Raw genomic sequence first — 12,895 nt, forward strand, 5'->3', positions numbered from 1 at the left:
ATGTTGTACATGCTGGTTACAGCGCATTTCTCTCTGAAATTCGGAGGAAAATGGGTCGTTCCAGACATTGTTCAGAAGAACAGCGCGTACCTTTGATTAAAATGTTGATTGGAGAGGGGAAAACATATAAAGAAGTGCAGAAAATGATAGGCTGCTCAGCTAAAATGATCGCAAGTGCTTTAAAATGGCAACCAAAACCTGAAAGACGTGGAAGAAAGCGAAAAACTACCATTCGAATGGATAGAAGAATAGCCAAAATGGCAAGGACTCAGCCAACAATCAGCTCCAGGAAGATCAAAGAAGGTCCAAAGCTACCTGTGAGTACTGTTACAATTAGAAGACGCCCGTGTGAAGCCAAGCTATCTGCAAGAAGCCCACCGCAAAGTCCCACTGTTGCAAAAAAGACCTGTGCCGGAGAGGTTACAATTTGCCAGAGAGCACACTGACTGGCCTAAAGAGAAATGGCGCAACATTTTGTGGACTGATGAAAGTAAGGTTGTTCTTTTTGGGTCCAGTGGCCGGAGACAGTTTGTCAGACGACCCCCAAACACTGAACTCAAGCCACAGTACACTGTGAAGACAGTGAAGCATGGTTGCGCAAGCATCGTGATATGGGGATGTTTCTCATAGTACGGTGTTGGGCCCGTTTATCGCATACCAGGGATCATGGATCCGTTTGAATACATCGGAATACTTGAAGAGGTCATGCTGCCTTATGCTGAAGAGGAAATGCCCTTGAAATGGGCCTTCCAACAAGACAACGACCCCAAACACACCAGTAAACGGGCAACATCTTGGTTCCAGACCAACAAGATTGACGTTATGGAGTGGCCAGCCCAATCCCCGGATCTCAATCCGATAGAAAACTTGCGGGGTGACATCAAAAATGCAGTTTCTGAGGCAAAACCAAGAAATAGAGGAGAACTGTGGAATGTAGTCCGATCATCCTGGGCTGGCATACCTGTTCGCAGGTGGCAGACGTTGGTTGACTCCATGCAACACAGATGTACAGCAGTTCTCAGAAACAGCGCTTATACAAGTAAATATTCATTAAGTGATTCAAAGGAAAGCAAAATCTTCAAACATTTTTCAGTTTATATAGTGAATGTTTGAGTTTGTAAAGAAGAATACAAACACTGCTATTTTTTTGAACAGTCTAATATTCCCTTTTCTTCAATTTTGTTTTAGAGGAACAACACAAATTTGATCTATTTTTCTTCATGTTTTGATTTGGAATAGAATGTGTAGTGTTCCCAATGCATTTGTGTGCATGGAAATAAAAGCTATTAGAAGGATTTTGAGCTTTGTTCACTTTTTTCAACACACTGCTATTATTTTGACCACAACTGTAACTGTTTGCATTGATGAAATGATTTAGCTGCACTCTTAGTTGTTTGCCTTGAGTTCCTATTACATATTTGAAGCGTTCAGCCATTGGATGGTGACATCCCGACTCATGAGTAAGGCCAGTGAGTGATTTAGAGCAGACAGGCTTGCTGTGAACAGTGTCGCCTCGGTGCCCTTTGATATGCAATAGGCAAGGGGCTTTGTTTAGTGGAAGGAAGGCGGCGTGGTGGCAGGGTGCTTAAGGGCCGTCCCTCTATGCAAATATATGTGCTGCTGCCGTGTACGCTGGGATTGTTTTTTACTCCTTTGCGAAGAATTGAGACATTTGAGAGACGTCTTTTCTGTTAGGGGTGGATTCATGACTCTTGAACCGTTTTGCGGAGACATAGCTGGCTTGTGGTCTAGCGCTGACCAAGGCTAGCTTGTCGCACGTCCGGGAAGCTTCCATGACTTGTCAGAGGTGTGCCCCGACCGGGGAGCGCTAGCTGGTCAATTCCAACTCATACTTACCTGGCAGGGGAGATACCATGATCACGAAGGTGGTTCTCCCAGGGCGAGGCTCATCCATTGCACTCCGGGTGTGCTGACCCCTGCGATTTCCCCAAATGCGGGAAACTCGACTGCATAATTTGTGGTAGTGGGGGACTGCGTTCGCGCTTTCCCCTGATCATTCCTAGTCAAAGACAGAATTCAAATATAAATTCAATATAAACATGTTTTGACGAGCAGCCTTCTCTTTCTTTTTTCTTACTTTTTTTTACACCCGTACTTCACAGCCGCGTGTGTGCAACAGAGTTTCAACTCTTGCGTTCCTTATCAACAGCTTTGCCTGGGTACACCTATCCACTACAGGCTACTGCGCCGTTCCACTCCACAAGCAGCAATGTTTTTTTGGGGTTTTTTTTTTAAAGATGACCGCTGGCAAAACCTCTTCCTCTTTTGGACACTCCGTATCATCCCCCCCACATGTAGCATGTGTAGGGTTTCCATCTCTACCTTCAACACGCTTGCATTCGGCAGCTCCGGAAGTACCCTTCTCCACGTGTCGGCCTCTCCAGATCATTGCTCATCATGCCATTGGAATCCCAATCCAGAACATGTCCTCACCGAAGGTTTACTCTTTAGGGGGAACGTAGCAAACGGGACAGATTCGTCTAACCATTTCTACCCTGCTGGACTTCAGGAAAGTACGCGGGTGTGACGAACTAGGAGTGCAGAGAGAGAGAGAGAGCACAGAGGCAAAATCATACGGAACCCGGCGCGCGGGCATCTGTTGGGGGACTCTGGGTACAGGCAGTAGGGGAACAAGTCCGCAGGACAAACAGTAGGCACAGCAAGGGAGAGTGTTCCTCAGGAAGGCAATGTGGGACAGCAAACAAGGGAGCTAGTCCACAGGGCAGCCGGGAGCCACAGCAAAGGAGAACGTTCCACAGGACGGCAATATGGGACCGCAAACAAGGGAGGTAGTCCACAGGGCAGCAATTGGATCCAGCAGGCACTTGGCCCAGAGCCCAAGACCACAGTCCAGGCAGATTGAGGGACAAGCAGCAATAGATACAGCACGGGTTCAGGGACTCGCCCATCAACAGCAGCCGCAGCTGAGGAAGTCCAGGCAGCCCACTGTTGATTTCAACAAAATGACACAAACGCACAAAAATAATATTTCTGCCCTTCGCTAGAGTGGGTTAGAGAGATGTACTCAACGTGTTTGACTTTGCCTTTTGTTTGTCTCCCTACAACCCCCCGTATGTGCCCTTTAGACGTCACAGGGAATTCTAAATTATTTTGGCAGATGCACGGTTGTGTTCAAAATAATAGCAGTCAGACATCGCTAACCTGATCAATCACGGTTTTTGGTAGAAATGATATTTCTGCCTGGCAAATAATTTACTAGCAGGTGTAGTAGAGTAATAGAAATCCAACAGACCCAACAGTCATGACATGCATGCTGCTGATTCTGTGTAGTTGAATCACTAATTGAAAGGGGCATGTTCAAAATAATAGCAGTGTGGAGTTCTGTTAGTGAGGTCATTCATTCTTTGAAAAACAGGTGGCAGTTATTGCCCTTATTGAAGGAAGGAAGGCAGGCAGCAAATGTTGTACATGCTGGTTACAGCGCATTTCTCTCTGAAATTCGGAGGAAAATGGGTCGTTCCAGACATTGTTCAGAAGAACAGCGCGTACCTTTGATTAAAATGTTGATTGGAGAGGGGAAAACATATAAAGAAGTGCAGAAAATGATAGGCTGCTCAGCTAAAATGATCGCAAGTGCTTTAAAATGGCAACCAAAACCTGAAAGACGTGGAAGAAAGCGAAAAACTACCATTCGAATGGATAGAAGAATAGCCAAAATGGCAAGGACTCAGCCAACAATCAGCTCCAGGAAGATCAAAGAAGGTCTAAAGCTACCTGTGAGTACTGTTACAATTAGAAGACGCCCGTGTGAAGCCAAGCTATCTGCAAGAAGCCCACCGCAAAGTCCCACTGTTGCAAAAAAGACCTGTGCCGGAGAGGTTACAATTTGCCAGAGAGCACACTGACTGGCCTAAAGAGAAATGGCGCAACATTTTGTGGACTGATGAAAGTAAGGTTGTTCTTTTTGGGTCCAGTGGCCGGAGACAGTTTGTCAGACGACCCCCAAACACTGAACTCAAGCCACAGTACACTGTGAAGACAGTGAAGCATGGTTGCGCAAGCATCGTGATATGGGGATGTTTCTCATAGTACGGTGTTGGGCCCGTTTATCGCATACCAGGGATCATGGATCCGTTTGAATACATCGGAATACTTGAAGAGGTCATGCTGCCTTATGCTGAAGAGGAAATGCCCTTGAAATGGGCCTTCCAACAAGACAACGACCCCAAACACACCAGTAAACGGGCAACATCTTGGTTCCAGACCAACAAGATTGACGTTATGGAGTGGCCAGCCCAATCCCCGGATCTCAATCCGATAGAAAACTTGCGGGGTGACATCAAAAATGCAGTTTCTGAGGCAAAACCAAGAAATAGAGGAGAACTGTGGAATGTAGTCCGATCATCCTGGGCTGGCATACCTGTTCGCAGGTGGCAGACGTTGGTTGACTCCATGCAACACAGATGTACAGCAGTTCTCAGAAACAGCGCTTATACAAGTAAATATTCATTAAGTGATTCAAAGGAAAGCAAAATCTTCAAACATTTTTCAGTTTATATAGTGAATGTTTGAGTTTGTAAAGAAGAATACAAACACTGCTATTTTTTTGAACAGTCTAATATTCCCTTTTCTTCAATTTTGTTTTAGAGGAACAACACAAATTTGATCTATTTTTCTTCATGTTTTGATTTGGAATAGAATGTGTAGTGTTCCCAATGCATTTGTGTGCATGGAAATAAAAGCTATTAGAAGGATTTTGAGCTTTGTTCACTTTTTTCAACACACTGCTATTATTTTGACCACAACTGTAACTGTTTGCATTGATGAAATGATTTAGCTGCACTCTTAGTTGTTTGCCTTGAGTTCCTATTACATATTTGAAGCGTTCAACCATTGGATGGTGACATCCCGACTCATGAGTAAGGCCAGTGAGTGATTTAGAGCAGACAGGCTTGCTGTGAACAGTGTCGCCTCGGTGCCCTTTGATATGCAATAGGCAAGGGGCTTTGTTTAGTGGAAGGAAGGCGGCGTGGTGGCAGGGTGCTTAAGGGCCGTCCCTCTATGCAAATATATGTGCTGCTGCCGTGTACGCTGGGATTGTTTTTTACTCCTTTGCGAAGAATTGAGACATTTGAGAGACGTCTTTTCTGTTAGGGGTGGATTCATGACTCTTGAACCGTTTTGCGGAGACATAGCTGGCTTGTGGTCTAGCGCTGACCAAGGCTAGCTTGTCGCACGTCCGGGAAGCTTCCATGACTTGTCAGAGGTGTGCCCCGACCGGGGAGCGCTAGCTGGTCAATTCCAACTCATACTTACCTGGCAGGGGAGATACCATGATCACGAAGGTGGTTCTCCCAGGGCGAGGCTCATCCATTGCACTCCGGGTGTGCTGACCCCTGCGATTTCCCCAAATGCGGGAAACTCGACTGCATAATTTGTGGTAGTGGGGGACTGCGTTCGCGCTTTCCCCTGATCATTCCTAGTCAAAGACAGAATTCAAATATAAATTCAATATAAACATGTTTTGACGAGCAGCCTTCTCTTTCTTTTTTTTTTTTCTTACTTTTTTTTACACCCGTACTTCACAGCCGCGTGTGTGCAACAGAGTTTCAACTCTTGCGTTCCTTATCAACAGCTTTGCCTGGGTACACCTATCCACTACAGGCTACTGCGCCGTTCCACTCCACAAGCAGCAATGTTTTTTTGGGGTTTTTTTTTTAAAGATGACCGCTGGCAAAACCTCTTCCTCTTTTGGACACTCCGTATCATCCCCCCCACATGTAGCATGTGTAGGGTTTCCATCTCTACCTTCAACACGCTTGCATTCGGCAGCTCCGGAAGTACCCTTCTCCACGTGTCGGCCTCTCCAGATCATTGCTCATCATGCCATTGGAATCCCAATCCAGAACATGTCCTCACCGAAGGTTTACTCTTTAGGGGGAACGTAGCAAACGGGACAGATTCGTCTAACCATTTCTACCCTGCTGGACTTCAGGAAAGTACGCGGGTGTGACGAACTAGGAGTGCAGAGAGAGAGAGAGAGCACAGAGGCAAAATCATACGGAACCCGGCGCGCGGGCATCTGTTGGGGGACTCTGGGTACAGGCAGTAGGGGAACAAGTCCGCAGGACAAACAGTAGGCACAGCAAGGGAGAGTGTTCCTCAGGAAGGCAATGTGGGACAGCAAACAAGGGAGCTAGTCCACAGGACGGCACACAGGACGGCAATATGGGACCGCAAACAAGGGAGGTAGTCCACAGGGCAGCAATTGGATCCAGCAGGCACTTGGCCCAGAGCCCAAGACCACAGTCCAGGCAGATTGAGGGACAAGCAGCAATAGATACAGCACGGGTTCAGGGACTCGCCCATCAACAGCAGCCGCAGCTGAGGAAGTCCAGGCAGCCCACTGTTGATTTCAACAAAATGACACAAACGCACAAAAATAATATTTCTGCCCTTCGCTAGAGTGGGTTAGAGAGATGTACTCAACGTGTTTGACTTTGCCTTTTGTTTGTCTCCCTACAACCCCCCGTATGTGCCCTTTAGACGTCACAGGGAATTCTAAATTATTTTGGCAAATGCACGGTTGTGTTCAAAATAATAGCAGTCAGACATCACTAACCTGATCAATCACGGTTTTTGGTAGAAATGATATTTCTGCCTGGCAAATAATTTACTAGCAGGTGTAGTAGAGTAATAGAAATCCAACAGACCCAACAGTCATGACATGCATGCTGCTGATTCTGTGTAGTTGAATCACTAATTGAAAGGGGCATGTTCAAAATAATAGCAGTGTGGAGTTCTGTTAGTGAGGTCATTCATTCTTTGAAAAACAGGTGGCAGTTATTGCCCTTATTGAAGGAAGGAAGGCAGGCAGCAAATGTTGTACATGCTGGTTACAGCGCATTTCTCTCTGAAATTCGGAGGAAAATGGGTCGTTCCAGACATTGTTCAGAAGAACAGCGCGTACCTTTGATTAAAATGTTGATTGGAGAGGGGAAAACATATAAAGAAGTGCAGAAAATGATAGGCTGCTCAGCTAAAATGATCGCAAGTGCTTTAAAATGGCAACCAAAACCTGAAAGACGTGGAAGAAAGCGAAAAACTACCATTCGAATGGATAGAAGAATAGCCAAAATGGCAAGGACTCAGCCAACAATCAGCTCCAGGAAGATCAAAGAAGGTCTAAAGCTACCTGTGAGTACTGTTACAATTAGAAGACGCCCGTGTGAAGCCAAGCTATCTGCAAGAAGCCCACCGCAAAGTCCCACTGTTGCAAAAAAGACCTGTGCCGGAGAGGTTACAATTTGCCAGAGAGCACACTGACTGGCCTAAAGAGAAATGGCGCAACATTTTGTGGACTGATGAAAGTAAGGTTGTTCTTTTTGGGTCCAGTGGCCGGAGACAGTTTGTCAGACGACCCCCAAACACTGAACTCAAGCCACAGTACACTGTGAAGACAGTGAAGCATGGTTGCGCAAGCATCGTGATATGGGGATGTTTCTCATAGTACGGTGTTGGGCCCGTTTATCGCATACCAGGGATCATGGATCCGTTTGAATACATCGGAATACTTGAAGAGGTCATGCTGCCTTATGCTGAAGAGGAAATGCCCTTGAAATGGGCCTTCCAACAAGACAACGACCCCAAACACACCAGTAAACGGGCAACATCTTGGTTCCAGACCAACAAGATTGACGTTATGGAGTGGCCAGCCCAATCCCCGGATCTCAATCCGATAGAAAACTTGCGGGGTGACATCAAAAATGCAGTTTCTGAGGCAAAACCAAGAAATAGAGGAGAACTGTGGAATGTAGTCCGATCATCCTGGGCTGGCATACCTGTTCGCAGGTGGCAGAAGTTGGTTGACTCCATGCAACACAGATGTACAGCAGTTCTCAGAAACAGCGCTTATACAAGTAAATATTCATTAAGTGATTCAAAGGAAAGCAAAATCTTCAAACATTTTTCAGTTTATATAGTGAATGTTTGAGTTTGTAAAGAAGAATACAAACACTGCTATTTTTTTGAACAGTCTAATATTCCCTTTTCTTCAATTTTGTTTTAGAGGAACAACACAAATTTGATCTATTTTTCTTCATGTTTTGATTTGGAATAGAATGTGTAGTGTTCCCAATGCATTTGTGTGCATGGAAATAAAAGCTATTAGAAGGATTTTGAGCTTTGTTCACTTTTTTCAACACACTGCTATTATTTTGACCACAACTGTAACTGTTTGCATTGATGAAATGATTTAGCTGCACTCTTAGTTGTTTGCCTTGAGTTCCTATTACATATTTGAAGCGTTCAACCATTGGATGGTGACATCCCGACTCATGAGTAAGGCCAGTGAGTGATTTAGAGCAGACAGGCTTGCTGTGAACAGTGTCGCCTCGGTGCCCTTTGATATGCAATAGGCAAGGGGCTTTGTTTAGTGGAAGGAAGGCGGCGTGGTGGCAGGGTGCTTAAGGGCCGTCCCTCTATGCAAATATATGTGCTGCTGCCGTGTACGCTGGGATTGTTTTTTACTCCTTTGCGAAGAATTGAGACATTTGAGAGACGTCTTTTCTGTTAGGGGTGGATTCATGACTCTTGAACCGTTTTGCGGAGACATAGCTGGCTTGTGGTCTAGCGCTGACCAAGGCTAGCTTGTCGCACGTCCGGGAAGCTTCCATGACTTGTCAGAGGTGTGCCCCGACCGGGGAGCGCTAGCTGGTCAATTCCAACTCATACTTACCTGGCAGGGGAGATACCATGATCACGAAGGTGGTTCTCCCAGGGCGAGGCTCATCCATTGCACTCCGGGTGTGCTGACCCCTGCGATTTCCCCAAATGCGGGAAACTCGACTGCATAATTTGTGGTAGTGGGGGACTGCGTTCGCGCTTTCCCCTGATCATTCCTAGTCAAAGACAGAATTCAAATATAAATTCAATATAAACAGGTTTTGACGAGCAGCCTTCTCTTTCTTTTTTCTTACTTTTTTTTACACCCGTACTTCACAGCCGCGTGTGTGCAACAGAGTTTCAACTCTTGCGTTCCTTATCAACAGCTTTGCCTGGGTACACCTATCCACTACAGGCTACTGCGCCGTTCCACTCCACAAGCAGCAATGTTTTTTTGGGGTTTTTTTTTTAAAGATGACCGCTGGCAAAACCTCTTCCTCTTTTGGACGCTCCGTATCATCCCCCCCACATGTAGCATGTGTAGGGTTTCCATCTCTACCTTCAACACGCTTGCATTCGGCAGCTCCGGAAGTACCCTTCTCCACGTGTCGGCCTCTCCAGATCATTGCTCATCATGCCATTGGAATCCCAATCCAGAACATGTCCTCACCGAAGGTTTACTCTTTAGGGGGAACGTAGCAAACGGGACAGATTCGTCTAACCATTTCTACCCTGCTGGACTTCAGGAAAGTACGCGGGTGTGACGAACTAGGAGTGCAGAGAGAGAGAGAGCACAGAGGCAAAATCATACGGAACCCGGCGCGCGGGCATCTGTTGGGGGACTCTGGGTACAGGCAGTAGGGGAACAAGTCCGCAGGACAAACAGTAGGCACAGCAAGGGAGAGTGTTCCTCAGGAAGGCAATGTGGGACAGCAAACAAGGGAGCTAGTCCACAGGGCAGCCGGGAGCCACAGCAAAGGAGAACGTTCCACAGGACGGCAATATGGGACCGCAAACAAGGGAGGTAGTCCACAGGGCAGCAATTGGATCCAGCAGGCACTTGGCCCAGAGCCCAAGACCACAGTCCAGGCAGATTGAGGGACAAGCAGCAATAGATACAGCACGGGTTCAGGGACTCGCCCATCAACAGCAGCCGCAGCTGAGGAAGTCCAGGCAGCCCACTGTTGATTTCAACAAAATGACACAAACGCACAAAAATAATATTTCTGCCCTTCGCTAGAGTGGGTTAGAGAGATGTACTCAACGTGTTTGACTTTGCCTTTTGTTTGTCTCCCTACAACCCCCCGTATGTGCCCTTTAGACGTCACAGGGAATTCTAAATTATTTTGGCAGATGCACGGTTGTGTTCAAAATAATAGCAGTCAGACATCGCTAACCTGATCAATCACGGTTTTTGGTAGAAATGATATTTCTGCCTGGCAAATAATTTACTAGCAGGTGTAGTAGAGTAATAGAAATCCAACAGACCCAACAGTCATGACATGCATGCTGCTGATTCTGTGTAGTTGAATCACTAATTGAAAGGGGCATGTTCAAAATAATAGCAGTGTGGAGTTCTGTTAGTGAGGTCATTCATTCTTTGAAAAACAGGTGGCAGTTATTGCCCTTATTGAAGGAAGGAAGGCAGGCAGCAAATGTTGTACATGCTGGTTACAGCGCATTTCTCTCTGAAATTCGGAGGAAAATGGGTCGTTCCAGACATTGTTCAGAAGAACAGCGCGTACCTTTGATTAAAATGTTGATTGGAGAGGGGAAAACATATAAAGAAGTGCAGAAAATGATAGGCTGCTCAGCTAAAATGATCGCAAGTCCTTTAAAATGGCAACCAAAACCTGAAAGACGTGGAAGAAAGCGAAAAACTACCATTCGAATGGATAGAAGAATAGCCAAAATGGCAAGGACTCAGCCAACAATCAGCTCCAGGAAGATCAAAGAAGGTCTAAAGCTACCTGTGAGTACTGTTACAATTAGAAGACGCCCGTGTGAAGCCAAGCTATCTGCAAGAAGCCCACCGCAAAGTCCCACTGTTGCAAAAAAGACCTGTGCCGGAGAGGTTACAATTTGCCAGAGAGCACACTGACTGGCCTAAAGAGAAATGGCGCAACATTTTGTGGACTGATGAAAGTAAGGTTGTTCTTTTTGGGTCCAGTGGCCGGAGACAGTTTGTCAGACGACCCCCAAACACTGAACTCAAGCCACAGTACACTGTGAAGACAGTGAAGCATGGTTGCGCAAGCATCGTGATATGGGGATGTTTCTCATAGTACGGTGTTGGGCCCGTTTATCGCATACCAGGGATCATGGATCCGTTTGAATACATCGGAATACTTGAAGAGGTCATGCTGCCTTATGCTGAAGAGGAAATGCCCTTGAAATGGGCCTTCCAACAAGACAACGACCCCAAACACACCAGTAAACGGGCAACATCTTGGTTCCAGACCAACAAGATTGACGTTATGGAGTGGCCAGCCCAATCCCCGGATCTCAATCCGATAGAAAACTTGCGGGGTGACATCAAAAATGCAGTTTCTGAGGCAAAACCAAGAAATAGAGGAGAACTGTGGAATGTAGTCCGATCATCCTGGGCTGGCATACCTGTTCGCAGGTGGCAGACGTTGGTTGACTCCATGCAACACAGATGTACAGCAGTTCTCAGAAACAGCGCTTATACAAGTAAATATTCATTAAGTGATTCAAAGGAAAGCAAAATCTTCAAACATTTTTCAGTTTATATAGTGAATGTTTGAGTTTGTAAAGAAGAATACAAACACTGCTATTTTTTTGAACAGTCTAATATTCCCTTTTCTTCAATTTTGTTTTAGAGGAACAACACAAATTTGATCTATTTTTCTTCATGTTTTGATTTGGAATAGAATGTGTAGTGTTCCCAATGCATTTGTGTGCATGGAAATAAAAGCTATTAGAAGGATTTTGAGCTTTGTTCACTTTTTTCAACACACTGCTATTATTTTGACCACAACTGTAACTGTTTGCATTGATGAAATGATTTAGCTGCACTCTTAGTTGTTTGCCTTGAGTTCCTATTACATATTTGAAGCGTTCAACCATTGGATGGTGACATCCCGACTCATGAGTAAGGCCAGTGAGTGATTTAGAGCAGACAGGCTTGCTGTGAACAGTGTCGCCTCGGTGCCCTTTGATATGCAATAGGCAAGGGGCTTTGTTTAGTGGAAGGAAGGCGGCGTGGTGGCAGGGTGCTTAAGGGCCGTCCCTCTATGCAAATATATGTGCTGCTGCCGTGTACGCTGGGATTGTTTTTTACTCCTTTGCGAAGAATTGAGACATTTGAGAGACGTCTTTTCTGTTAGGGGTGGATTCATGACTCTTGAACCGTTTTGCGGAGACATAGCTGGCTTGTGGTCTAGCGCTGACCAAGGCTAGCTTGTCGCACGTCCGGGAAGCTTCCATGACTTGTCAGAGGTGTGCCCCGACCGGGGAGCGCTAGCTGGTCAATTCCAACTCATACTTACCTGGCAGGGGAGATACCATGATCACGAAGGTGGTTCTCCCAGGGCGAGGCTCATCCATTGCACTCCGGGTGTGCTGACCCCTGCGATTTCCCCAAATGCGGGAAACTCGACTGCATAATTTGTGGTAGTGGGGGACTGCGTTCGCGCTTTCCCCTGATCATTCCTAGTCAAAGACAGAATTCAAATATAAATTCAATATAAACATGTTTTGACGAGCAGCCTTCTCTTTCTTTTTTTTTTTTCTTACTTTTTTTTACACCCGTACTTCACAGCCGCGTGTGTGCAACAGAGTTTCAACTCTTGCGTTCCTTATCAACAGCTTTGCCTGGGTACACCTATCCACTACAGGCTACTGCGCCGTTCCACTCCACAAGCAGCAATGTTTTTTTGGGGTTTTTTTTTTAAAGATGACCGCTGGCAAAACCTCTTCCTCTTTTGGACACTCCGTATCATCCCCCCCACATGTAGCATGTGTAGGGTTTCCATCTCTACCTTCAACACGCTTGCATTCGGCAGCTCCGGAAGTACCCTTCTCCACGTGTCGGCCTCTCCAGATCATTGCTCATCATGCCATTGGAATCCCAATCCAGAACATGTCCTCACCGAAGGTTTACTCTTTAGGGGGAACGTAGCAAACGGGACAGATTCGTCTAACCATTTCTACCCTGCTGGACTTCAGGAAAGTACGCGGGTGTGACGAACTAGGAGTGCAGAGAGAGAGAGAGAGCACAGAGGCA

At 46.1% G+C, this 12,895-nt stretch overlaps 1 protein-coding gene and 4 non-coding genes across 5 annotated transcripts in view; all 5 read left to right on the forward strand.

Moving 5' to 3' along the window:
• Nucleotides 1-12,895, forward strand: part of SLC38A9 (solute carrier family 38 member 9) — a 191,350-nt gene that overhangs the window by 99,111 nt on the left and 79,344 nt on the right. The window lies entirely within an intron of this gene.
• On the forward strand, nt 1,850-2,013 carry LOC149453671 (U1 spliceosomal RNA). Its single transcript, XR_016314576.1, has one exon. It is a non-coding gene; the product is annotated as a U1 spliceosomal RNA (small nuclear RNA).
• On the forward strand, nt 5,291-5,454 carry LOC149453672 (U1 spliceosomal RNA). The gene has a single exon (XR_016314587.1). It is a non-coding gene; the product is annotated as a U1 spliceosomal RNA (small nuclear RNA).
• LOC149453673 (U1 spliceosomal RNA) lies at nt 8,712-8,875 on the forward strand. Its single transcript, XR_016314598.1, has one exon. It is a non-coding gene; the product is annotated as a U1 spliceosomal RNA (small nuclear RNA).
• On the forward strand, nt 12,151-12,314 carry LOC149453674 (U1 spliceosomal RNA). The gene has a single exon (XR_016314609.1). It is a non-coding gene; the product is annotated as a U1 spliceosomal RNA (small nuclear RNA).

This window comes from Staurois parvus, unplaced genomic scaffold (assembly GCF_062004578.1).
Source record: "Staurois parvus isolate SC_StPar_1 unplaced genomic scaffold, SC_StPar_1.0 ptg000445l, whole genome shotgun sequence".
NCBI lineage: Eukaryota > Metazoa > Chordata > Amphibia > Anura > Ranidae > Staurois > Staurois parvus.